Below are 24,937 nucleotides of genomic sequence, written 5' to 3'. Positions count from 1 at the left end.
ACCACGAAATATTGTCAGTGGATAGGATTTTTTAAAGTAAGAACCTTCTCCTCCCTTGCTGTGTTAATTTTTAGTTCTTGGCTACAAATATTTATTCATTTGTTGGAAAACCATATTGTTTATCTTAGGTGTCTGCTTTTAATTCAAATTTCCCTCCACTGCCTGGGACCTTTTCTGAGTATAGCCTCTCTCAAGCACATGGTTACCTGCCTGAATCTATTTTATTATATTTCTGCATTTGCCCACACATCATTTTATAGATCGCAACCTCTTGTTCTTTGAAAATATAACCCTGCAACTTACCACCTTGAAGTGCTTCAGTTGCTCGTCAGGGGTAGTAAGCACTACATAAATGCACTTAGAATACAACACAATGGCTTTCTTCCTTGTACTTGTGTTTGGCTCACCCAGGAGCATTTTTAGTGTCACAGTGTTCTTTTTTGATGAGTTGCATCCTTCTTCTGCTGACTTAATGTAACTTTTTTTTTTAGGTCTCGCCTTACCCAGCGCATGCGCTGGTCTTGGGAGACTTATTGAGAGGGCTCCAAAAAGTGCTACCAGGCCAACCTAGAGCTACAGTGCATGTGCGCGGGTGCGCGCGCCGCGCTTTACCGCAATTAGTTTCACTTTCGCAGCCGCACGGCCGCTTTGATGTTTGATCGTGATTGCGATCGCGATCACTTTCACGGCCGCTTGGCATAGCCAATAGGTCTCGCTTTTGGGACCTTATAAGTATTTAGTTATGCAACTGTTGCATTGCTAAACACTTATAAGGTCCCAAAGGCGAGACCTATTGGCTATGCCAATGCTTGTCTATTTAGCACTCTGTGGGAGTGCATGTTTTTCCTTGCTCTCTCCCCAGGTTTTTCCGTATCCCCCAGATGCTTTAGTGTTATTCCCCTCTATTCCTCTGACCCACTTCTCTACTCCCGATGCTCTGCTCCCTGCCCATCATTCCACTGCACCCATCCTGCTTCCCATTTTCTTTATTATGAGGGCCAAGCAGCTGCAAGGTGCTGCTGGAATCCTATATAAAGTGCTAATATATTTGTGCTTGTGGTTTGCATTTTAATTTGAATTTGCTGTTCTAAACTAGTTAGATTGATACATTTAAATGACTTCCATGCCTCACTACGAATGTGCATGCATGCTTCACACCCCACGAGCACATGCCTCAAGATGCATGCATGCTCATACATCACAGCGCACACCCATACTTTGGTGGTTATCTTGGAATGGGGTTTCTTTAATAGAAACATCACTGCAAAATTACCAGCCATTCGTGTGCCTACTTCATGACATGCTTTTGTACACAATCTGACAATAAATTAGCATTGGCAAAGCCAATAGCTCTGTCTTATGAAACCGCAAAATATTGGTTTTGCCATGGCTTGTTTACAACAGTATCGATTTCTGGAGCACACCGTAAAGCAATTTAGAATCCAATATCTGGAACATAGGTGTATTTGCCTCCTTACATTAAGTCATTACTTGCTACCCTGGTACACAAGCTCCAAACCCTCCAGAACACCGCAGCCAGACTCATCCTCAGAACCCCACGGCACAAGCACATGACCCAGCACCTATGAGACCTCCACTGGCTCCCCATCGAGATGAGAGTAACCTTCAAGCTACTCACCCACGCCTACAAATTCCTCCACAAAATCGGACCCAAATACCTCACCGAAAGAGTCTCCTTCTACGTACCCAAAAGAAACCTCAGCTCCGCTGACCTCGCCCTGGCACAGACCTCACGCGTCCGCTGAACCAGAGCAGGCGGAAGAGCCTTCTCCTACATCGCAACAAAGGCCTGTAACGAGCTCCCAGTCAACATCAGACGCTTCCCCACTCTGCACACCTTCAGGAAGAGCCTCAAGACCTGGCTCTTTGACTGATCCAGAGCTGCACCCCCCCCCCCCAGCGCCTTGAGAACCTCACGAGTGAGTAGTGCGTTTTATAACCCCCTGATTGATTGATTGATACTTGTATTATATCAGGCAGTGATTGAGCATTTTTCTGTGTCAATGGTACTTTATAACTCGTAAATCTTTAGCCTTGATAAAGTCTGAGTTGGAGGATGACACATGTCTGATGTTCATTGTACCCAATTTGTTTCTTAAATATGTTGGTGCTCTCTGTAATAACTGAGGGCACACAGGTGCTTAATTTACAATCTCTCATCTGATGGATTTTTTTAAAGTTCACTGAGACGCATAGGGAGTTAGCAATAATAAAACAATACAATTTTCATGAAGTCCATTTGGCTACACATTAAGGACCAGGAATCAGTACTTGAATTTAAGTAGTTTATTACCAGTTAATAATCAGACCAGTATATTTGCATACAGAGAGAATATTGAAAAGATACAGGATTACAGCTGGCAAACTGAAATATCACAATAGATTCAGTCTAAGTAGAATAAGATATGAAGTAATCACAGCCACGTCAATATAAAAGCTGAGAAATAGGAATAGATGTTCCTTAAAGAAACTGATTCTTCTACACATGAATACATTCTAAAGTCATCTAATTAAGTATTTAAGTTTAGAATAAGGATGGTTCATAGAATAGGGTCTCAAGAAAATTCTGGAGTGCAAGAAAGTGTCAGCATAGTAAAGACTCTAGCAGAAGTCTTTTAAAATTGGAATAAGTATTTAACATGAAGCTTCACACTGCGGGAATAAAGGAAGCAGAAAGGTCTGTACCTCTCAAATTCTAATGGAATCTGGCTTAACTTTAACAGTGTGAGTACCAATTAAAACCAGTAAAACTTTAACAACAATCATATCTCTTCCCACCCCATCAGGAACCATTCCTTTCACTTTTCCTGGTATGCATTAGCAACATTATCATACTTTCCTGTCCCACAGAACTTGAACAGTTACTGCAACCTTGAACACTCTCTGTTCCTGATTCGTGATGAATAGGAGGCTTCATCCGCTCATTAGGTCTTCACATTTCTTGCCAAGATTTCTCTTCACAGGCCTTCCTGTCAAGAAACTAGTACAGAAAACAATACTCCTTTCTCTAGCTAATAAAATCACCTACAAAAGAAAGAACACGCAAGCCAAGTAAATTGTATTTCAAAATCAAGGCCTTCAGTCCAGCTAACTTCAACTAAACATTTAAAGGTGCACTTCAAATACATGGTTATACTTGTGTAATTGGAACCTAGAAGCAAATGCAAAGGTGAGTAAAATCATACATGATTACACTTTCAAGTATGACTTTCAAAATATATGTAAATGTGACTTAATGCAAACATGAATACAGAATACATGATTCATGTTAAACTGAACATTAGCTCACATGTTTATAGAATTCTAGTTTCCACAGTGAATACATTTCATTGATGCATTTAAATGTTCACACACGTTAATAATATTAAAGGCATACAATAAATATGGTGTCTTATGTAGGTAGGTAAGGGCATTTCTGTGATGTATGAGGGTGGACTTTAAATTGCGCTACTCCAATCCCCACTCTGATGGAGATGTTGGCCATCACAATAACACACTTACGAATCCTTATCAGGTGAAATCATGTCAAAGCCTTGATGTCCTCAACAACATTCGTCTAGTGTTTTCTAGGTGTTTCATGTCATCATAAAATATACACTGATTCTCATCCATTTTCATATCCCTTCTAGTTCTTTTCAATCCCTTCCTATGCTGTCCTTCCTTCCTTGCTTTTATACTCTTGTATACGTTGAAGATAATAGACATATTGGACGGTCGGCCCCATTCTGATTCCAGATGACTTGTAGTCGGAACGTCATTCATCGACACCGATTCCGACAGCAACAGAGTCCAGGAGCTCTAGGTCATTGCCTGAACGTTTTGAGGAGGTTACATGCATGGGATAAGAGTGGAAAGGTTCACTGGACCCTATAGTATACAAGTTAGACACTCCTGGTGTGGAATTGGACTGACATGAGGAGCTAGCGGAACCCAGAGGACTGGACACCTCTCCCGATACTGGTATGCTCTTAGAGACCTACTGTGACTACAGAGGAGGAAGCATCTTATGCTATGCTGGTGAAGAGGGCAGCAGAAATCCTTGACCTGGATAGGCCCATGGTGCAGGTCAAGACTAACCTCTTGAATGAGGTGCTTCCGCCTGGGACTTCCTCATCCGAACACCTTTTGCCTTTCAATGAAGCACTGTAAGATGTCCGTCTAAGCACTTGGCCCAAGCTTAGCACAGGGCTACTGTGAACGGGAAAATAGCATGCCGCCATCACCCTGCCCCAGGTGATCCAAGTTTCCTCAGCCAACATCCTGCCCCTGAGAGCTTGGTAGTTAAAGCCTCAAAATCCTATGGTGTGTTCCCAGCTACTCAAACAAGCCACGTGAGTAATGTTAACCCCAGGAGCATCCGCTCAAACATGAGGACGGATAACCAGCCTATTGCTACTAGAGGAAACTCTGGGATGAGCCAAACAGCAAATGCCCCAGTCAGGGCACGGGGCGACGAATCAACACTAATGGCTTCGACAAACTCCGGGATTAATGAGGAGCTGCAAGCTTCAGGGGCCCGTTACAGCAGCTCTCGACAGGAGGAATCAAAGATAATTCTGTTTATCCCGTAATATAAATCAAAAGGGAGAGGGGACATCTTAAATAGAGGCAACATTTTGCGATTATTAACTAGCATCAGTTACCTGACAGAAGTGGTCTCAAGTGATCTGGAGTCCGTAGAATTTGAATCTCATAAACATCTGTCACAACAAGAGATATCAAAAACATCATGGGCCACACAGGATATAACAGAGAAAATAATGAGGGAGGAAGTACAACTAAACGCCTGGGGGATCAGATTAAAACGCCAGAAAGAAATAGGTTATCCAAAACCTTTGCTACACGAGTTGCAATCATACGATGGTCGTAAGCAAGGGCATATGGGTGCTACAAGGAAAACTTACTCGGTACTTAAAGAAACCCGCAGCTCAGAATCCAACATCTGGAATCCCAGGCTAGCAGATGATATGTTAAACAACTGGTCCTGGATATCTCGAACCATCAACTCCAGATCAAGGAACACATGAAAGGGCAGGAAATCAGTTAACAAAGGCTATCAATTAAAGCTTTACCAATGGAACATCAATGGACTAGGGTCCAAAGCTCTGGATAAAGAACTCTTGTTCTATTGCCAAGATTTCGACCTCATCCTATTGCAAGAAACCTGGCTGGTTGAGCCGCTGCAGCTGCAAGGATATAAGTCTTATCATCTTCCGGCCTGCAGGAAAGCCAAATTTGGGCATCCAAAGAGTGGTCTCTCAATTTACACTTCCATCAAGAGTATAAATACAGCTAAGGAACTACTCAACACGGCAACAACAACCAAGGCATACAAGCAATTAAGTTGGAGTTAACAGGCTTTGCCGATAATCAGCAGTTAATACTTGTTAATATGTATCTCCATCCGCGGGATAAAAAGGCCGGTGCCAAATTGTTGGTTTCAAATTTGTCAGGATTGCTTGAAGAAGAGGCCTCCACAAATCTAATAGCCTTGGGAGACTTTAACATGCTTCTAACAGGGTCTTATGAAAGAGACGAAATAGTGGAAGAGTAGTTACGGGCCTGGGGGATCTCACATCAGGAAGCCAGTAAGTGGGGCAAGCAAACCAGCTCAGCAAAGGAGCTCTTCAAGGATTTGGAAAACTTAAGCTTGGTCGTGCTGAACGGGTGCTTCTCAGGAGACTGCCCACCGGCAGCTACGTTTCACAGCGCATTATCAAATACAACAATTGACCCCACTTTTACGTCATTCTCCTTGTTTAACAAAATAGTAGACTTCAGGATTGGCAGCTCAGACTATAGTGATCATCTACCACAAGAGTTTACTCTGGATGCTTATGGGACTGCATCTACCGAGCAACAGGTCTGCTTAGGCTCGGTGTCCACGGTCAATTTAAGAAGAATTAAATGTAAAATACCTAACTTGGAGTACTTCCTGATCGAGGCAAAAAACTTGTGGGAGGAAAATAAGAAGGATAATAAAGATGTGCTTAAAAGCAGGGCTAAGTTCCCCGAAAACCTTGGCACACTCCACTTAAAAGAAGAAAGGAGGGGCGTAACCAGAGCAGTTATGGCCCAACAAAGGCCTTACTCCGCACCGCTGAGCATGCAAAGTTACCATCTAAGAGGAGCCCAAATAACACAATTAAAGCAAATAAAGCAAGGAATAAACAGAGTAATACGAAATATTCGCCGGGTAGGGCCAGATGTCAATCTTCGAGATGAGCTAAGATCTCTAAAAACAAGTAAGAAAAATCTTATCTGGGCAGCACGCCGCGAAGCTACAGAAACCGCATGGGCCAAAATTCTACACGATGCGAAAGCCAAAAACAGCGCCAGGTTCTGGCACACAGTGAAGAGATTACAGAATCCAAGGGCTCTTGGAATAAATTCTCATATCACTGAAGAGGATTGGTCTAAGTATCTATGGGAACACTTTAATAGTGGGCAAACAAACAATATACAGGAAGCTCTGGAGCACAGTAGAGCCGGCCTAGGTTAATTAAAGCAAGATGATGAGGCTAGCCATGGATTCATGACAAAACAGATTATGAGCAGAATTTCCAAGGGCAGAGCTGAGAATGCACCAGGCCCCTATGGTATACCAGCTGAACTCCTGCCACTCTTTTCACACATTATGGAGACAGAAAAAATACCAGACTCTTGGAAGGGATCCATTATCTCCCCGATATATAAGAAAGGCAGTAAAAACAACGCGGAAAACTATAGATTGGTTGCATTAATAGATAATGACGCCAAATATTATTCGGGATTGCTGCTGGAAGAACTTACAGAATGGGCATCCGAAACGGCATCTATTCCAATCAACCAATCAGGCTTCCAGAAAAGTATGGGCACTTGAACAAACATATTGGCCCTATCACTTCTAATAGATGCTACTAAACGTTTAAAAAAAACGCTATATGTCTGTTTCATAGATTATTCGGCTGCCTTCGACAGCATCAATAGAAATAAACTCTGGTTAAAACTCTCCAAAATGAAAATTAATACCATACTTTTGAACCAGCTGATCTTACTTCATAGTGACACATGGATACAAATCAAGATAGGCGCCGGAGAAAGCATATCACGGAGAATCCCGACAACCAAGGGGCTGAAGCAGGGGTGCGTGCTGGCGCCGATATTGTTTAATCTGCTCATGGCAGATCTCTCGTCGAAATTGTATAAATGCAATCACTACGCCCCAACTTCGGAGGTTTCTCCCTCTCGAATTTGCTCTATGCAGATGATTTGGTTCTGAGTAGCCGTACTTCAATTGGTTTACAACACCTGATAAAAACCACGAGTACTTCTTCTAGCAAGAATGGATTATGTATAAACTTGGGCAAAACGAAAGTGATGGTTATCAACCAGAAAAATAAATCACACTCTTTTTAATGGGAGTTGGAAGGACTGAAACTCTATATCGTGGGAGAATTGAAATACTTGGGTGTAATTTTAGACAATAAAGGCACGTTCCTTCCGCAAAAATCAACTATAAAAGGAACTCTGATAGCAGTCGCATTAAAAAATATTAAACAAAAAATAAGCGGCCCGAGCTTCCCCCCCTTACTACAGGTAATTCAAGCTAAACTCCTCCCAACCGTCACTTATGGAAGTGAGTGCCTTAGAGGGAGAGATGCTGACATCCTGGACAGGACGGTAACAAAGGCTATGAGAATAATTTTTAATCTCCCAGGTTATACATCACCAGCCCAAATAAGACTAGAGTTCAGCCTACTGAGACATATTTGAAATGCTGGCACAAAATAAAGGGAGCAGAGCCAGGGTCATTAAACGAATATTTATGGAATGAACTTAATCGGAAAAAAGAAAGTGCAGCTATGACCTTTCTAAAAGACTCAATTGACAGCTTGGCCTTAAAAGTCCACAGGGGCATCATCGGGGCCCATAAAACCTTCAAGGAGCTTGTTAACAAAACAGTAAAAATCTTGTCCTTTGTTGAGGATAAAGCTACCCTTTCTGAAAGGGCACATGGATGGTTCGTCATCCAGAGCTATAGCAGCTGCTCTCCCCAACCTTATCTAGGCGCCGGGTTTACCAGGGCCAAAAAGGAAACATTTTTGCACCTGAGGATGAGCATTTTACCAACATTGTCACATTTACCCCCATGGAAACTGACACAATTAATAACATCGTGCAGATTGTGTGCCGAGGCAAAGGAAGACATCCTACACCTTTTTTGTACATGTAAGGGTTTAGACAGGGAAAGAAGATCTATGCTAAAGCCTGCCCTGAAAAGATTACAGATAAGATCATGCAGACAGGCAGTGATGGCTTGTTTTGAACAAGAGGACATCCGGCTGGCCTGCTGTCTGGTTCGTTTCTTGGACGTGGCCAGAATAAAACTAAGGAGCAGGAATAAAAGCTAATGAACACCGTCTAGCCGTATTTTTTCCCTGACAAGCAACCAGCCTATTTTTCCTGCTTATAACACAATTATAAAGGACAGCAATCTGCAATCCTTTGAGCATCTTTAAATACTACAGACATCTCATTACTATTGCTTTGTCATGGCATGGTTTCTCTTTCCTTTTTTTAAAAATCAAAACAAGGCTTTTTAGATTTTTAGAGCAACCTTATTGGTGATAGTATTACCTAGTTTTAAATATTTTAAGCCAACGTCCACAAGTGCTTAATCTTCTTATTTAGAATAACTTGATTTAAAATATTTTATGCTCATGGATAGAATAATCCCTACTGAGACTGTGCTCACAGTAATATAGAAGTGCTGAATGTGGCTTTCCTTAAAATGACTTGAGAGATGATAATGTAATGGCGGACTCAGCATCTTACATGAATGAGATAGTAATGAGTTAACCATGTGTATTTTAATCAGTTGTATTTTTTAATGAGTAATTTTATGCAATGGTTTTTATTAACTAAGCATATAATAAACGTGACCTTATCTATGGCGTGTTCCCTTCCACTCCCCTTGAGCCAGTGAGCTGATGAGCTATTAGACATGCACCATTCTCCGCAACCCATGATGTAATTTGTTTTTTTGATCTCTACTGATAAAGGATAACATCCAGAAACACATATGTCTAGAGGTTTACCACACTATCTGCACCAACTACGGGAAAACTACAGCTAATATTCAAGTAAGTGCAAACATTGTACTGCATTTACCATAATGCTAAGGGGCGAACTGTGCTCTTTTTTCTGAGTTGTTTTCTTCCGCCAGCCTGGCATTGTGGTCGGTTAACACCGAATTCTATTTGAGCCATATCTCATATTCCTTGTGCGAAACAGTTGCACAAGTGCTGCCACTGGTCCCGTAGGAGGCCGGGGCTATGCCCTCCCAAGCAATGAGAGATGTGAGGCATGCAGCAAAGTTCACCATTAGGTGTGGTCTGGATACAACTGACCCACTGGGCAGAGCGGTTTCATCGACGGTGGCCTTTCGGTGCCACACCTGGCTGAGAACATCTGGGGATGTCCAGGCCAACCTCATGGACATGCCCTTTGATGAGACTTATTTCTTTGGAGAGAAGCCAGACTCGGTGCTAGAGTGCTTCAAGGACTCGCAGGCTACAGGCAGGTCTTTGGGCCTCTCAGTGACACCTTGTCCCTAGTCTACCTTTCACCCCTTACGGCAATGGAAGGGGCTTTCAACCACATCAGCCATACCCCTGCCACCATCCTTCACAGGCTTCCCAAGTTGAGTGACTCTGAGGCTTCTGGACCTCATGGCCTCCTGCATCCTGTTGGTAAGTCAGGCCTGATGGCGTATGCGCGCTCTACAGTAGGACCTGAAGTTGCAGCAGGTGCAGCATCTGGGGAATCTCTCCGATGTGGTCCAGATATCAGAAGGTACTGCAAAGGACCTGCAGTGGTGGCTTTCAAACCGCGATTGGGTCAGGGGCAGACCCCTCTCCCTTCCCCAACCAGATCTCATAGTAGTGACAGATGCGTCACTCCTGGGATCGGGCAGCCATTTGGTAACAGAATCAGAGCTCCACATCAACTTGCTAGTGCTCCTGGCATTCCGTCTAGCTTTGAAAGCATTTCTTCCTTCTGTCAAGTGGAAGATAGTGCAGGTGTTCACAAACACCACCACCATCATGTGGTACTGCAACAAGCTTGGGTAGGGTGGGGTCATGGACTCTTTGTCAAGAAGCTCTGCATGTCTGAACATGGCTGGAACAGCTGGGCATAACCCTGGTGGTTCAACAACTTGCAGGTTCTCTGAATTCTAGGGCAGATGAACTCAGCCGTCAATGCCTAGCGGATCACGAATGGCTTCTCCAGACGGTGGTGCAGCAAGGTCTCTTTCGGCAGTGGGGAGAGCCTTGATTAAATCTGTTGACCTCTGAAGAGAATGCACAATGTCACCAGTATTGCATTTTGGAGTTTCCAAGGCGGCTAGCGCTCTGCTGCGCTTTACGTCACGAGTGGAGCTTAGTCTTCCGTGCCAATACTACTCCTGCCAAGAGTTCTCAAGAAGATCAGGAACGACTGGGTCCAAGTCATTCTTGTGGCTCTGAACTAGGTGCGGAGAGTTTGGTATTCCAAGCTTCTAAAAATGAGCATCGATCTTCCTATCATGCTGCCCCTTCGGGAGGATCTTCTGTCGCAGCAGCAGGGGAGGTTTCTCCACCCGAACCTGTCAACTCTCCACCTCCTTGCATAGAGATTGAGTGGTGGCAGTTGATAGGTTTTGACCTTCCTCCCGAAGTTTGTAGAGTTATTCTGGCAGCCAGGCGGCTCTCCACCAAAACGGTATTCACCTGTCAATGGAAAAAATGTGTAAAATATTGTACAGAAAAGTCTATCGACCCTCTTTCTACCTCTATTTCTGATATCCTTATATTTATTGTTACCCTTGCCCGGCAGGGTTCTAATCTGGGCACCCTCAAGGGATATCTTTCTGCTCTGTCCACTTCCTGCTGCTGCCTCACCAGCCCTCTTTATTCAAGTCACCTAGTGTAAATATGTTCCTGAAAGAGCTTGTGCATTATGCCTCAGCAGGATCTGAGCCTGATTCTTACTTACCTCATGTGTGCTCCCTTTGAGCCACTACATTATTGGCCCCTTCGGTAGCTCACCATCAAGACAGCATTCCTAGTGGCTATATAATCTGTCCAGAGGGTGAGTGAGCTGCAGGCTTTATCATCCAAGCCTCCGTATTTTATGGTATTACCAGACAAGGTGGTGCTTCGCACGCGGGCCTCTTTCCTACCTGAAGTGGTGACTCCATTCCATTTGGGTAAATTGGTCACACTGCCCACCTTTTATGCTCCTCCACATCCCTCTAAGGAAGAGGAGCAACTCCATCATCTGAACCCCAAAAGAGCTTTGTCATTCTACCTTGACCGCACGAAAGCATTCCGGGTGGATGACCAACTCTTTGCGGGCTATGTGGGAGCTAAAAAAGGTTGGACAGTACAAAAGTGGTCCATTTCGTGATGGGTCGTTCTCTGTATAAAGATTTGCTATGCCCTGGCTAAAAAGCGGCCTCCTGAGGGCTTAAGAGCACATTCCACCAGAAAGAAGTCTGCAACCACAATGTTACCTCATGGGTTGCCATTCCTGGACATCTGTAAGGCAGCATTGTAAGCTTCCCTGCACACTTTTGCTAAACACTACTGCCTGGTCAGTCAGGTCTGTAGGGATGGGTATTTCGTCTGTTTGCTCCTACATTTTCTTTAGTTTAGTAGTTTATCCACAGGCCACTACCATTATGGTACGGCTTGGGTATCTATTCAAATGTAAGATATCTGCAGCTAAAAGTCTCTATCAGATGAACAAGTTACTTACCTTCAGTAACGCATTATCTGTTAGTGACAATATCTAGCTGCAGATCCCTTACAGACCCACCCATGCCCCCAGCTCTGCAGATGTATTTATAGGGCTAGTGTCACTCCTTTTTCAGGGACCTAATTTGGACACACATTAGTTAGTTTGCTTCATGCCTCTGCGCTGTTGACGTGAAAAGTAACTGACGCCCACGTGCATGGGTAGCACTTATATAGGTGAACACGACGCCACATCCGGCGGCGCCAATTCTACCGGGAAACAAATGGAGCCATGTGACGGCACGCAGGAGTACTACTCACGCAAAAGTTTCCAAATGCAGTCTGACACCTGGGAAATTCAAGGGCAAAAGAATTTGCAGCTAGATATTGTCTCTACCGAATCACTGACAACATATCAACCGCAAAAATATAGAGGTACAAAAATATCGTAGTCTAGAATATCGACATCCTATCTACATCCTGGTAAGTACAAAAATATCGATGTCTAAAATATCGTTGTAAAAAATATTGTTTTTTTTTTAAATGTTAAAAAAAATGTAAAATAAAGTAAATAATACATATAATTAAAAGAAACATAGTTACAAATATTTAAAAATGTTTAAAAATAAAAACTGATACAAATGTTAAAATAAATTAAACAAATACATATAAAATATAATATATATACTTAATAATCATAAATAATTATTTTAATAACTTATAAATTGTTAACACATTTTATAAATTATAAATACATTTATACATATACAAAATAAATATTATATAAAAAAAATTAAATATATTTAACAAATTAAAAAAATTACAATATTTTTAATTTTGTGAAACTAAATTATACACATTAACTAAAACAATACAGAAAAATATTGGATAGTGGAGAGAAAAAAATTACTATTGCCACTCCAAACAGTGCAACAGTAGGGAAAATGTTGGATAGCATAGGGGTAAAAATTATTATTCCAACTCCAGAGAGTGCAACAGTAGGGAAAGTGTTGGATAGCGTAGGGGTAAAAATTGCTATTCCCACTCCAGAGACTGCAACAGTAGGGAAAGTGTTGGATAGCGAAATTATTAAAATTACTATTCCCATTCCAGTGAGTGCAACAGTAGGGAAAGTGTTGGATCGCGTAGGTGTAAAAATTGCTATCCCTACTCCAGAGAGTGCAACAGTAGGGAAAGTGTTGGATAGCGAAAGGATTAAAATTACTATTCCCACTCCAGTAAGTGCAACAGTAAGGAAAGTGTTGGATAAAGTAGAGATAAAAATTATTATTCCCACTCCAAAGAGTGCAACAGTAGGAAAAGTGTTAGATAGCGTAGGGGTTATAATTGCTATTCTAACTCCAGAAAGTGCAACAGTAGGGAAAGTGTTGGATAGTGTAAGGGTAAAAATTACTATTCCCACTCCTGAGAGTGCAACAGTAGGGAAAGTGTTGGATAGAATAGGGTTAAAAATTACTATTCCCACTCCAGAGAGTGCAAAAGTAGGGAAAGTGTTGGATAGCATAGAGGTTAAAAATAACATACTTATCAATTAAATATTTTTTTTAATTAAATAATGATTTATTAATAAATTAACAATAAATTAATTATAAATACCAATAAATGAACATTAGTAATTACTTTAATAACATTAAATTACTTCCCACCCTATTCCCCAATAAACACAAAACCCACTCCGCATCAAATGTAACACAATTAATATAATTATCAATTAATTAATAAAAATGTATTTAACAATTAATAATGAATTAGCAATAAAATAATTAGCAATACCAATAAATAATTTATGCAAATGATTTACCAATTAATAATTAACAAATTAATGATCAATACCAATACATATTAATAAATAATTACTTAATTATAATAAATTACTTTCCACCCTATTCCGCTATAAACACACAACTCGCTCCTAAACTAAATTAACACAATTAATATACTTATAAATTAATGAAGTAATAAAAATTATTTACCAATTAATAATTAATAAACAATACATTATCAATACCAAAAATAAAAATTATTAATTACTTTATTATGATTGATTTACTTCCCACCCTATTCCCCTATAAACCTACAACCCGCTCCAATAAAACATGTATACAATTAATATAATTATCAATTAATCAATTAATAAAAATTATTTACCAATTAATAATTAATTAACAATAAATTGACTATCAATACCAATAAATACAAATTAATAATTACATAATTACAATTAAATTACTTTCCACCCTATTCCCCCATAAATCCACAACCCGCTACAGTACTGAAATGCAAAATTTACTTTAAAAAAAATTACTAACTTCTAAACAATTAATACATATATATAAAAAAATAATACAAAAATAACAAAACATGTGGAACACATACATATAAAATACAAACTAAAATACATAACACTAACATAAACATCGATATTATTAACATCGATATTTTTACTATCGATATTAATAACTTCGATATTAACAAAAACGATATTTCTTCCCTTCAGGTCGATATTCTGGTCACCGATATTCTTGATGTTGATATTCTGTCCCTATGATATTTAAAACTCGATATTAATGTAGGTCGATATTAAAACATAATATTTTGTCTGTGCACTGTCTCTACCAGGTAATGCATTACAGAAAGTAAGTAACTGTTTCTTTAAGTTGATTAAGATGCAAAGGGGGTTAGCGATAATAAAATAATGCAACTTTCGTGAAGCTCGTTTGACTACACAGTAAGAACCAGGAATCAGTAATTGAAGTAAATTAGTTTATTGCCAATTAATAATCAGACTAGTATATATGCATATCAAAAGAATATTAAAAAGATACAGGATTACAGCTGGCAAACTGAAGTATCGCAATGAATTCAGTCTCAGTAGAACAAGATATGAAATAATCAGAGCCACAGCAATACAATAGCTGAGAAACAGAAACAGGTTCCTTAAAGAAACTCCGATTCTCTCTCCTAAACATGAATAAGTTGTAAAGTCATCTAATCAAAGCTCCAAGTTTCGAATGAGGATGGTTCATAGAATAGGGTCTCAAGGAAATTCAAAAGTGCAAGAAAGTGCCAGCATAATAAAGACTCTAGTGGAAGTCTTTCAGAATTGGATTAGGTGTTTAGCATGAAGCTTCACCCTTGCAAGAATAAAGAAAGCAGAGAGGTCTTTACCCCTCAAAGTCTAAGGAAATCTGTTGTCCTCTAACAGTGTAAACACTAATTCAAACCAATAAAACTTCAACAACAATCGTATCTCTTCCCACCCCACCAGGAACCAATCATGTCACTTCTTGTGTTGTGCATTTGCAACATTATCGGACTTTCCCATCCCACAGAACTTAGACAGTTTCTGCAGCCTTGAACATTCTCCGTTTCTGATTCGCGACATAAATAGGAGGATTCATCCGCTCATTAGAGCTTCACATTTCTTGCCAAGATTTTACTTCTCAGGCCTTATTGTAACGAAACTGGTAAAAACATCAATACTCCTTTCTCTTGCTGATGAAATCATGAGAACGTACCCGCAAAAAAATCAAACACACTAACAAAGCAAAATACATTTCAAAGTCAAGGGTAACTTTAACTAAACGTTTAAAGGCACAATTCAAATACATGGCTATATTTATGCACATGTAACTCAGAAACCTGGGGGCATTTTTGCAGCACTTTAGTTGCTAAAATGACTTTAATTTTTGGAGCTACAAATAATAGCAAACTTATTATTTTTACTTAGAAACAAATGAGAATTTACAATTAACAACACAGCATCAATGCTTTTTGTCAAGGTAAATTTGACCTGTGCAAAAGCTTTCTTATTCTATTGTGTGAGTGGCTTTCTTACACTACCACATGGATGATAAGTAAAAGATTTATTTCGTCATCAGTAACCTTTTCACTCACGTGTCAATGGGCTACCACCCTTCCACTATTGTTACAAAAAAAGACTCCTTTTATAATAACTTGCACTTTGCTGTTTTAGAAATGCTTTTAAAAGCAGTACCAGCCAAAATGACTTTACTGTGTTCTGTTTTATGCGTATTTGTATGCTTTTTGTGAGGGTGCCAGTGACAAAATGAAAATACATATTACGTTTAATGTTTATTATCTGTGTACATTATATGGTGCGTAGATAATGAACACAAACTGGATGGGTGTTTTTCTGCTCAGCACATCCTGGCATGTTTCAAAGATATCTCAGCGATCCATCATACATCATACCAGATGGAACAGAGAGATTGACCACTCAAGGTACAGGAAACAGAGGCCTATAACTACTTGAATAAAAACTCAAGTTCGGCCTGTGGGGAGCCTTTGAAGGGGTGAGCTGTCTAAAAAGGAGCTTGACACATATTGAGACAAATATAACGAAAATGAACTTTGTATAGGTGATTTAGCACTGTGCAAAGAACCAATAGTAGTAATGATTACTGCACTGCATCATACACATTGCAAGTTGTGCCATTTCCATGCACTGGTAAGAGTTGCTAATTATTACCCAAAGCTAGTTGGTTTATTGGCCTCTCAAGGATAGAAGGCAAAGTGGCTACTCTTAATCCGATCTATGTAGCTCGGCTTGCTGCTTGTTGCAGGTCGTCAGTTTGGTTACACCGAGATCAGTTCCCAGCGACAAAATAAAAGGATAGTTAAAATAATCTTTTTTTAATAAGCTATGAAAAGGAGCAATCTATATGATGAGTTATATTCAGCTATAAAGATGTTGTGTCCTTTCAAACACTTCAATTAGAAAGGATCACATTGGTTCTACTGGATTCATTTTAGAAGAAAGGAATGCTAATGACCTCAAATGATGTTTCACATTTTACGACAAACGACAGCAGATGACTGACAATTACTCCACAAACGCAGATTTTCAGATAGGGGTTGATGCATTACAATGCCAATTTGAAGCACTGCAAATATTATGTGTACCGGTTCCAAACTGTGCTTTACTTATTTTGCTTTGCAGCAAAGTGCGTTCTGAAATTGGAATTTTCTCGTGAAATGTGGTGAATGCAGGATAGCTATTCCCTTAAGAACTAGTTAGGGCAAAACAGTGCTAAATTAATTGAGTACCGGATTACAAATATAATGGTGGGCCCCGGGGGAAGCACAGTCGCAGACTAGTCTTCCCCTGGGGTCGTTCGCGCAGGATAGGACCAGGCAGGATTAGGGGGTGGGGTCAGGGGGTGGGTATAAGAACGCAGGGGAGGAAGGGAACTTCCTCTTCCTGCGTTCTCAGCACCATCGGGAGGGTAGCAAGAAAAGAGTGTAGCGTTAGGCGGTGACGGGATTAGGAGCCACTGGCTGGTGTCGGGCGTTTTTCGTCGTGAGATCGCGTGCGTGTCGATGGTGGACATCTCCGCCGATCAGGTGAGGGAGGCATTGCTACTGTTGGGCCGGGCGGATCTTTTGCGGCCTGGTGTGTTGGGGGAGGCGTGGGAGGGAATGGCGCGGGCCCTGTGGGCGGCTTCCGCGGGTGTTGCTGCGGCTGTGGCGGCTTGCTTAGACGAGCCGCCACAGTTTGAGAGAGGCGCGCTGGGGCGCGGCTAAGAGGGAATCTGCACGCGGAGGCCCGCAACAGGAGTATCATGCGCAGGGGGCGGGGGGGCCTACTCATGTGACGCCTGCTGCTGGGGAGCTGCTAACATCATCGGAGGAACAGAAGCTGGGGGGGGGGACGGACCCGGGGGGCTTCAGATCATCCATTTGGGGTCAATTGAGGCTGGCGGTGTGGGGGAGCGGGGGGGGGGTTTGGGTCCAAAGTGGATGGTGCGCATTTGGGGGGGAACACATCTGGGGCAGTGCAGGTTGTGGGTCATGGGGAGGACGCTCCCATTGACCTTTCCACGGGCTCCAGGGTGGGCACACCTGTGCCTGCAGGGAGTGTTGCGAGGGCCAGAGGGGCGGTTGTTCCAGCCAGGAGTGAGTTGGGGGTCGCAGGTCACGGGGGTGAGGTCGGCGAGTGGGTTGTCTCCTCTGAGGGGGGTCAGGAGTTATGTCCCCAATCCCTCGGTGGGGGGCGCTAGCCTGGGAAGATAGGATCCGGGAACAGTGGCTATTGGTCCAGCATGTGGAGGCGCGACGGGCGGAGATGAAGGCGGCCAGGGCTGGGGCAATCTGGGAAGAGGTGGTGGAGGGCCCTCCCACGCCCACCTCAGAGGAGGAGCGTGGGTTGAACAGGTAGAGCGCGACAGGGTAGAGAGAGGTAGGGCTGGGGGCGGCAGCAAACGGCCGCAGCCCAAGGGAGGGACGGCTAAGGCGGCTTTGAGGCCCGATGGTGCTGGGGCCCGCCCAGGTTGGAGCTACCTGGGGGGTTCCAAGCCGGCGGAGGTCGGCGGGTTGTGGGGTGGCCCGGCGGGGCACAAAACGGCCTCAGGACGCCGGTCTGAAGTAGCAGGGGGGTCCACGGCGGCCATCCCTCCTGCGCGGGATCGGGCAACGGCTGCGTGTATGCCGACTGGGGGTGTTGCGAGTGAAGGGCTGAAGAAGGGTGTGAAGAGAGCAGTGAAGGAGGTGCTGGGGGCGCCTGCGGTTATGGGTCATGATGAGGAGTTGGATTATGATGAGGAAAGTGATGTGTTGGAGGACGGGGAGGTGAGGGATGACGAGGACAGGACGGGGGGAATGCGGTACAACCGTGGCATTGGTGTTTTGCAGGACCCCAAGTCTACGAGGAACAAGGCAAAGGCTGTTACGATGACGTCTACCGGCTCCAGAGGGCAGCCAGAAGAGGCGCACACATCCTTGACAGGTGATGGGGCCTGGTGGGCTGCGTGGGATGGCGGGCCTCAAGGGGGTCAGAAGAAAGCTTGCAGGTCAGTGGGGGTGGGGGACGGGTCAGTGAGGGACGTGGTGGGTTTACCGAAACCTCTGCCGAAGGTAGTTGACAAATCGGACAAGGAGAAAAAGATGACAACAGCAGGTGTACAGACGGATAAGGCGGTGGGGGCGGATGGCAAAGAAGGGTCAGCGGAGGATAAACACCAGAAAAAGTTGCCCTACATGGGTTTAGCTATGCCCTTGGGGGTCACATTTGTCGGAGAAGATAAAGAATAGAATATGGAAGCACGAGTATGTGGATGTGTTCAAGATATTGCACAGAGAGGTACAGGCTAAGGAGGGGTCTAAGGAGGAGTCTAAGGAGGAAGAGTGGGAATATGGAAAATTGGATGTCTGCATTCCTCATTTACGCCAGTATTTACTGCGAAAGGCATTTAGAGAGGGCCATAGCGCTACTGAAATACATGGATATTATACGGAAGGCGCAGATGCAATTTGGGCGCTTCGCTTGGCTGAGCTATGATGAGGAGTTTCGAGCTAGGGTTAGTGCGAATCCGGATAAGCATTGGGGGGAGGTGGATCAAGAATTGTGGATGCAGTGGATGGCGTCCACGCATTCGGCAGCGTCTACCCACACGGCCAGTGTCCTGCCGGTCACGTACCGGTCTTTTCAGCCGCGTCCCGCCCAAGGTGGGGGGGGGGCATAGCGCTGGGACGGGGCACGCCGGTCAACCCGCCAAGCCAAGCGGGAGCAATACTGGAGCATGTTGGAGCTACAACAGGGTCTACTGTTCTCGGTACCCGTGTAAGTTCAAGCATGAGTGCTCCAAATGTGGGGGGCAGCATGCCCTTACCCAATGCTTTACTTTGGTCACGCCCTCTGAGCAATGGCGCAACGCGAAGGGAAGGGGACAGTCTGGACAGAAGGGCGCCTACACCAGTTAAGGTGGAGGAGATGGCCCGTGGCATTCTTGTTACCCGGACAGGGAGGCGGCTTTGAAGATTCAGTGGGGCTTCACGGAAGGTTTTCGGGTGGGCTATCAGGGACCTAGGGTGTAGAGATGGCCGGACAATTTGAAATCGGCCAAAGAACTGCCGGGGGTGGTGGCGGCTAAGTTGCAGAAAGAGGTGGAGGAAGGAAGGATTGCGGGCCCGTTTGTCAGCTGGCCGGTTGTTGATTTGATCATCTCCCCATTGGGAGTTGTGCCAAAGAAAGAGAAAGGTGAGTTTTGCATCATACATCACCTCTCGTGGCCCGAAGGACAGTCTGTGAATGATTTCATCGCAGAAGCAGACTCGAGGGTGCTCTATGCCTCGGTGGACGACGCTATCCGCTTAGTCAGGGCGTGTGGGCGGGGGGCAGAATTGGCTAAATGTGTTGTAAAGTCTGCCTTCCGCCTTCTGGCGATACACCCCGCAGATTTCTCTCTGCTTGGGATGCAATTTGCGGGGGCCATTTACATGGACAAGGTTTTGCCCATGGGGTGTGCGATTTCTTGCGCGCTTTTCGAGCTGTTTAGCTCATTTTTGCAATGGGCATTTACACAGATCAGGGGGCATCGGGACGTCACGCATTATCTTGATGATTTCCTGTTCTTGGGAAAGGCATGTTCCGGAGATTGCGGCAGGGCCCTGTTGCAGTTTCAAGAGATGACGTACCGGTTTGGAGTCCCTTTGGCACCTGAAAAAATGGCTGGGCCTAGCTGCTGCCTGACGTTCTTGGGAGTAGAGCTGGATTCGGCCCAGTGGGTGGCTCGACTTCCCTAGGCCAAAGTGGCGGAGATGCGAGCGTGTCTATTGTGGGCGATCAGCAAGAAGCAGATCGCTTTGAGGGCAGTTCAGCAGCTCCTGGGCTTTTTGAATTTTGCATGTCGGGTGTTGAGGGCTGGTCGGACGTTCTGTAGGCGGCTCGGCATGGCCATGTCGGGGGCAATTCTTCCGCACCACAGAGTTTGGATTTCCACAGGGGTCCAGGCAGACTTGCAGACATGGATGACATTTTTGACAGATTTCAATGGGGTGTCGCTGGATTTTGAGGACGAGAGGAAGGTTTGGCAAATTCAAATTTATTCGGATGCAGCCGGGGCGGCAGGTTTTGGGATTTTTTGGGACGGGAGGTGGTGCGCGGAAGAGTGGCCAGCTCACTGAGTGCGACAAGGGAGGAGCATTGCGTTTCTGGAATTTTTCCCTTTGTTGGTGGCACTGGAGGTGTGGGGATCTGAGTTTCAGAGCAGGTCAGTGCTGTTCCACGTGGACAACATGACAGTGGTCGAGTTGGTCAACCGACAGAGGGCGAGGGATTTGAGAGTGCTGCGACTGCTGAGGATTTTTATGTTGAGATGCCTGAGGTTGAATGTCGTTTTCAGAGCCAAGCATGTCCCTGGGGTGAATAATGACATAGCGGATGCTTTGTCTCGTTCGCAGTGGCAGCGGTTCCGGAGATTGGCACCTGGAGCGGATCAGTGCAAGACCGAGCAGCCGGACGGCATCTGGGCCTTGGGAGAGTGAGGGTGATAGGCTTGGTGGAGAAGTCTATAGCTGATACCACAAGACGAACGTACAGACTGGCTTGGGCGGAATTTGGAGCCTTTATGGGATGGAGCGGGGAGTCTGCTGGCGGCGATCGGTCAACGGTGGAACAAGGAGTGTTGCAGTTTGTATTGCATTGCGTTGACAAAGGGCTGTCTTCCGCGACGATTGCAGGGAAACTGGCGGGAGTGTCGTTTTATTGTTGTCTGTTTTTTGGTTTTGACCCTACCAAAGATGTGATTGTTAGTAGGGTGCTCAGAGGTTGGGGCAGGGAACGTCGGGGTGGTGAGGCGTTGAGGGAGGTGATTACGTTTGACTTATTGGTCAAGGTGGTTGAGATTTTCTCGCTTTGTTGTTATGACATGTGGTAGGCGCGGCTTTTCTGCTTCTGTATGGTATGGGTGTTTTTTGGAGCCTTCAGGGTCTCCCGAGCTGCTTGGGATGCGAAAGATTTGTGGCAGAAGGTATGACGAGATTCGGTTGGATGAAGGTCCCCTGGGGATCTGGTTGGGCCAGTCCAAGACCGATCAGTTGGGGCGGGGTAAGTGGATCTGGTTGTGTGAGACGGGGGGAGAGGGTGTGTGTCCGGTGGCGGAATGGCGTGACTACGAGTGGTGAGATATTTTTTCACGCGTCTGGGGCTAAGGTAACGGCGGGCCAGTTGTTGGCGGTTTTGCGTATGGCGTTGAAGAGGTTGGGGTTGGACCCGGCGGGTTTCAGGACGCATTCTTTCAGCGTCGGGCGGCGACGGCAGCTGCGAGGCTGGGGTGGTCTTGGGACATGATTCGGCAGATTGGGAGGTGGAAATCTAGGTGCTGTGAGCGTTATGTCCGGAAGTAGGGGGATCGGGTAGGTTGGGGGGGCTCGGAAAAAGGGGGGAGTTGAGGGGACTATTTGGTTGCGTTCCTAACCTTTTTCTTTCGTAGGTTGCGTGGGAGGCCCGGGGGCCAAGACGGTCACATGGATCGTGGGGCATTCATTCATGCATTGGGCCTCCAAGTATGCGGAGCAACAGGTGTACAGCCGTAACCTGGGACTCAGAGGACAACAACGCGAGGTGCACTGGTGGGGAAAAGGGGGAATGCGATGGGGGGCACTATTGCCCTGGCTCGCCAAAATGGTTCCCCAGAAGGGTTCCCCTGATCTCTTGATTATTCACTTGGGAGAGAACGATTTAATTCGGCTGTCGGGTTTGGCGCTTTTACAGCTGATGCAGAGAGACTTGGAGGTTTTAAAGCACAGATTGGCGGGGACGTGCATTGCCTGGACTGAATTTGTTCCAAGGAGAGTATGGAGGAGGGCGATTAAACACGGGGCCGTGGAAAAGGCAAGGAGAAAACTCAACAGGGCAATGCGTGTTTTTTGCGGGGAAAAGGACATCAAAGTAATTGCTCACCCTGGACTGCGACTGGAGGAACCGCTACTGTTTAGGGATGACGGTGTGCATCTTTCACGATTGGGGAACGCGTATTACATGATGGAGATGCGTGATGTGGTGAGCAAGTTGTGGAATGAGACGATTTGGTGTCACCGGAATGCTTGAGTGGATGGGTTCGTAGGAAGCGCTGTGGCACCTCGGGGGGGGGGGCAGGTAACCGCCCTAGAAGGGGGTTCCCTGGTTGGTGATACTTGGGAGGGGTGGGGGAGTCAATAGCGGGCGTACCCATCCCCCCGGTGGAGGAGTGAATGGCGGGGGGTTGATGGAGGTATGAGGGGAATGCCAGGTGATGGCGGGGGATGATACGAGAACGGTGAAATGGATGAAGAATGGAATGGGGCATGGAGTGGTAGAAGTGAGTTCGGAGTGGGTAAAGAGAGTGAATGGATGAAGAATGATGTTGGGGTTGTTGGGATTGTTGTTGTTGTTATGTTGATTATTGATCATGTTGTGCAGCCTGGTCCTAATAAATGGCCTTTTACGCTTAAAGTTACCAGCGTGGTCTGTTTATTGCGCGATGGTGTGCTCCGGGGGAAGCACAGTCGCAGACTAGTCTTCCCCCGGGGTCGTTCGCGCAGGGGAGGACCAGGCAGGGTTAGGGAGTGGGGTCAGGGGGTGGGTATAAGAACGCTGGGGAGGAAGGGAGCTTCCTCTTCCTGCGTTCTCAGCATCATCGGGAGGGTAGCAAGAAAAGACCACCCACCCGCCCTGCAGTTACTAGGGTTTGGGGGTAGGGTTGGTAGCGTGCCAGTTTAGGACAGGCTGCTGGGTTGGCGATACTTGGGAGGGGTGTGGGAGTCAATAGCGGGCGTACCCATCCCTCGGGGGGGAGTGGAGGAGTGAATGGCGATGGTGATGGAGGTATGAGGGGAATGCCAGGTGATAGCAGGGAATGATACGAGAACGGTAAAATGGATGAAGAATGGAATGGGGCACGGAGTGGTAGAAGTGAGTTCGGAGTGGGTAAAGAGAGTGAATGGATGAAGAATGATGTTGGGGGTTGTTGGGGTTGTTGTTGTCGTTATGTTGATTATTGATCATGTTGTGCAGCCTGGTCCTAATAAATGGCCTTTTACGCTTAAAGTTACCAGCGTGGTCTGTTTATTGCGCAAAGAAACAATGGCACTGAATAAACAAGGGTACAGCTGGAGACAGTACATGGGAAGAGAGTGAAGCACAGGAAGGCTGTATGAACCGGGTAGCTCTCCCTGGGTGTGCACATTCTCCCCTTGGCTTCTCTTAGGAGGATTCTAAAATGGTGGCAGCATGCACATGCAGGTCATAGCGTAGAGCATGACAGCCAATAGGAATCCAGGAGTGGAAAGCCCTGCAAAACAGATCCTCTTTTTGTGGCAGAGATATTAGAAGTTTCAGGCATTGTACAATTGTTCCTATTTTGTGTAACATTTGTGATTCGTGTAATCGCAAAAAGCTGAGGGGGGTCTGATTACAGAGATTAAATGGCATTACTAGACATTCATGGAGGCGGGAGTTAAGGGCTCTTATCTGATAAGACTTCTAGCTGCAGATTACTTACCTTTGAATTTCCCAGGCGTCAGGCTGGGTCCGGAAACTTTTACTGAGCAATGCCCCTTGTGCACAACGTCAGGTGGCTCCATTCGGCTCTGCATGACTTCGTCGGTATCGCCAGCATCGGTTATGATGTCATGGTGCCTATATAGGCGGCACCCAGGTGCGCGAACGTCAGTCAGTTCTTTTCTTTCCGCGGCAGTTAAGCACCAATCCGGGAACAGCTACCCCTCTGCTTCATTTTGGCAGGTTTTTGCTTGACTTTTGTCAAAAATAATTTGGTTTCAGACTTCATTTGCCAGGGATGTCTTCAAGGAAGAAAAGTAACAAGCCGTGTAGGCCTTGTTCCCGCATGATGTCGGTCACCGATCCACACCGCGTATGTCTGTGGTGTCTCGAGTGCGACCACGATACAAAGTTGTGTTAGGACTGTTGAGCGATAGTTCAGAAGACCTTGAGGGAGCGGGTGGTAAAGTTACTCGCGGCCCAGCAGTCGACACCGTCAAGCGAGACTCCAAGGAGGTCACGGTCCCGATCGCAGAAGATGAGGTTGCGGGACCACTCATGGAGCACTAAGTCCTCTTCCTCCCATTCAAGGTCTTCGGGACACTTGGGGGAAAAGGCACAAGAAGAAGAAGAAGTCCATGCGGACATTGTCATCATCTCAACTGGCGTCCGTCATCGAGAGAGGTAAGGCGCACCAAAGCTCTAGGCCCGGTTGCACGGAGCCAGAGCCGACTTCGTGTCTCCCCCCCCCCCCCACTTTCCGGGAGCCGGAGCGACTCCCGCTCAGATTAAAGAGTTTTACCAGGACATGCGCCGCGTATTTGAGCGGACTGGCCCTGCTGGAAAGACTTTG

The sequence above is a fragment of the Triturus cristatus genome, chromosome 4_1 (genome assembly GCF_964204655.1).
Source record: "Triturus cristatus chromosome 4_1, aTriCri1.1, whole genome shotgun sequence".
Lineage (NCBI taxonomy): Eukaryota > Metazoa > Chordata > Amphibia > Caudata > Salamandridae > Triturus > Triturus cristatus.
The sequence above is the reverse complement of the archived record's forward strand: the minus strand, read 5'-3'. Positions refer to the sequence as shown.